General features: G+C 39.5%; 1 long non-coding RNA gene across 1 annotated transcript in view; it reads left to right on the top strand.

The window, feature by feature from the left end:
- Positions 1-2,851, top strand: part of LOC118599216 — a 5,265-nt gene extending 2,414 nt beyond the window's left edge. Inside the window, exons 2-6 of the long non-coding RNA XR_004948519.1 lie at positions 369-401; positions 484-639; positions 963-1,065; positions 1,180-1,230; positions 1,916-2,851. This is a non-coding gene — a long non-coding RNA (uncharacterized LOC118599216). The remainder of the gene's footprint in view (positions 1-368; positions 402-483; positions 640-962; positions 1,066-1,179; positions 1,231-1,915) is intronic.
- Positions 2,852-3,124: the final 273 nt, after the last annotated feature.

Consider the following 3,124-nt stretch of genomic DNA (forward strand, 5'->3'; position numbering starts at 1 on the left):
GCGCCGCGATTTACACGAAGTAACTCTAACGGCGTTACAGCGAGGATGAAAGTAATTAGTTAGATTACTAAATTACTTGATTTATAACTCCGTTAGTAACGCCGTTATACTTAAACGGCGTTAGTCCCAACACTGGTTTTATGTTAGTAGCAGACTCCCATGTGGACGGAAAAGGAAAATTGAAATAATTTATACATTTTTTAGCTTTTTGTTAATAAATTGCAAGTCATCTCAGCGTTGCAATAATGATTCCACTGGGCAGCCCTAATGTTGAGACATAAATGTACTTTTGAACAGTTCATAGTTGACATTTAGTTGTTTGTTTCTTCCTAACTTTGTTGAATTTTCTGCATTTTGTGTTAACCCAGAGCACTGGGAACAAAGACGGATTTAGAAGAAATGTGAGTCCCACGAAGTGAACAAAAAGCACATGACAATATCAAAAAACACCATGCTGATCAGTCTCTTTGTATGACTTTGCAGATCACAAAAGGAGATGATGGAGAACATCGTTAAAGTGGACCGCAGATTCTTTCAGATGAGAGTCAGAAACGTTATGATTAGGCACTTTCTAGACGCCGTAGACGAGATTACAGTTCTCCGCTTGGACAACTCCACCTTGAAAAAACAGCTGGAAGCGTAAGCCTTTGTCCATCACTGTTGTCTATAGTGGGAAATCTTCGGAGTGTTTGAACATTGCCCCTCCTACTACAAACAAAAATGCTTTTCTGTTAGTTTTTGTTTTCAGATTTGAGTATTTATCTGTGAAAGCTCAAAACTATATTTTAGTTTAAATCACTAGTTATTGGATATTGTTTTTTCATTGCCAAGCAAAGTTGGTTTTAGAATAGAAATTCAATATGGAAACCAATATTTTTACTCAGAACTTGTGAGTGGAAACTGGATAGACTGCATTTCGTCAGTATTGCATTGCTATTGTAAATGTGTCTGTGTGTCAACAGCTTGAAGAAGGTCAATAGTGAAGAGCCGCAGGTTGAGGTCGAGCCCTGCATGTGCTCTGCAGCCGATGTCAACAGCTGCACTGAAAGAAAAGTTCATGATTTGGTGGGTCATCAGAAATGTGGATCCCCTTTGCAAGGGATGCTCAGGCCAAAAGGAAACATGTTCTTGTCAGTAAACGTTTTGAGATAAACTCATTTGTTTATTGTTGTTTTGCAGGAGAAGGAAGTCAGCGAGTTAAAAGAACAAAATAAACAACTAACTGAGCTGGTAGGTTTTTAGTTTTGGCTTCTAAATCACTATTGGCCCAAATGAGGGTGAAGCTACGTTCACTCTGGGCATTTGACAGAACACATAAACACATGTTCACACCAGACAAGTATTGAGGGACTTCTTTCCTTTTTCTACTGTCTATGGTCCGCCACCAACAGTTGCAAGAGTCTTGGTGAGAAATGTGAATCTCGCTCCCGGCTTTTTCTTTGACAGCTCTATTCTGATATGTGAAACATTTGGTGTCATAGAATTCTGGCTGGGCACAAACTGTAATTAATCATTTCTCTTTCATAATCAGTTTTCATACGATTTGCACTTCCATGAGTTAAAACGGAAGCCATCCATACATCACTACCAAATCCAGCTCCCTGATAGGTCAAAGTCTGACCTGGTACGTTCAACGGCAGCTTTTTTAGTATGTAGAGTCCAAAAGCGGTCGTAGAAACTTTGAGTCATAGCGATGAGAATTTTGAAGGTAGAAGCCCGTTTAAATAGACTTTACTATCGAATGTGTGCTGCAGAGGAGTGAGCGTAACTTCACATGTTTTGTAAAATCACGATTGGAGCTGGAATGGCAGGTTTGGCTGGGATGGAGTAAACTTTAATCACACTTTGCAGATACTTTTGGAATATTTGGAAATGGTTGTACTTCAATTCAAATGTGTGTTTTCATTTTAAACAGATCAAAATACTAGCAGGAGAAGACATGATGCCTTTAAGCACAATCAGAGCAATCTGTCAAAACCTGAAGGTAACATCATCATTTATAACACATGGTCACTAACTGAAAATGAAAAGAAAGTGCTTAAGACATACTACGACAAGTATGAGACCTACGTCATGCCCAAAGCTAACATAATTTTTGCTCGTTATAAATTCCACTAAAAGGTCCAGGGAGCAAATGAGGCATTGGAACAGTTTGTAACAGACCTGAGACTTCTCGTAAAAGACTGTGCTTATACAAACAGTGAAGAGATGGTCCGTGATCGAATAGTGTTCGGCATCCATTCACCCAGCGTGAGAGAAAAACTACTGAGCGTTGGATCCGAACTAACATTGGATAAAGCTGTGGATATTGCAAGGTCACATGAAATAGCTAAGGCACAAATGAAGACCATCTCTAGCAGCAGCAGCAACACGCGTGAGGACATCGTACATGCTGTTGGACAACAAGCATCAAAGAATCCACCTCGGAAAGACTGGCAATTTAAAAAAAAATACTCAGCCACGGACAAGCTACGGGAAAACACCGGAATGCCGAGAGGATGCGGATATTGTGGAAACCGACACGGTAATGAGGAAAGATGCCCGGCTAAAGGTAGGCAATGCAAAAGCTGTGGAAAATTGAATCATTTCTCAAAAGTGTGTCATTCCAAACAAAACAGATCACAGATCACAATACTAGCAGGAGAAGACATGTCTTTAAGCACAATGGAAGCAATCTGTCAAAACCTGAAGGTAACATCATCAAGGGCTTCGTTTAATTCTATGCACTCATACATGTCAGTTTAACTGTTGCAGGTTAAAGACACACTAAGATGAAAGTTGTGTTTTTGGTCTTTTAAATATATTCTTGAGGCATTTTTCAGATGTTTGAAAACTTAAGGATAAAATTGAATCCCTGAATATTTCTTTATTCAAATTGTTGTGAATCTAGAGCAGATGAAAAAATGCTGTTGGAAAATGATTCCTACTACAATCGGCAGGCCACAAGCTCCTTCCTCTGTTCTGATGCATCCACTTCTAGACAAATACTTCCATGTACGTCTTTATTTTCCTGCACGGCCGGATAACTGATGTTGGTTGGCATTTTTGTTGCACTAGTAAAGTTAGGTTAAGACTGGGAGAAGCTAGCGGGAGAGTGTAAACAGAGAGCTCTCAGTAACATGGA

This window comes from Oryzias melastigma, linkage group LG10 (assembly GCF_002922805.2).
Source record: "Oryzias melastigma strain HK-1 linkage group LG10, ASM292280v2, whole genome shotgun sequence".
In the NCBI taxonomy this organism is placed as follows: Eukaryota; Metazoa; Chordata; class Actinopteri; order Beloniformes; family Adrianichthyidae; genus Oryzias; species Oryzias melastigma.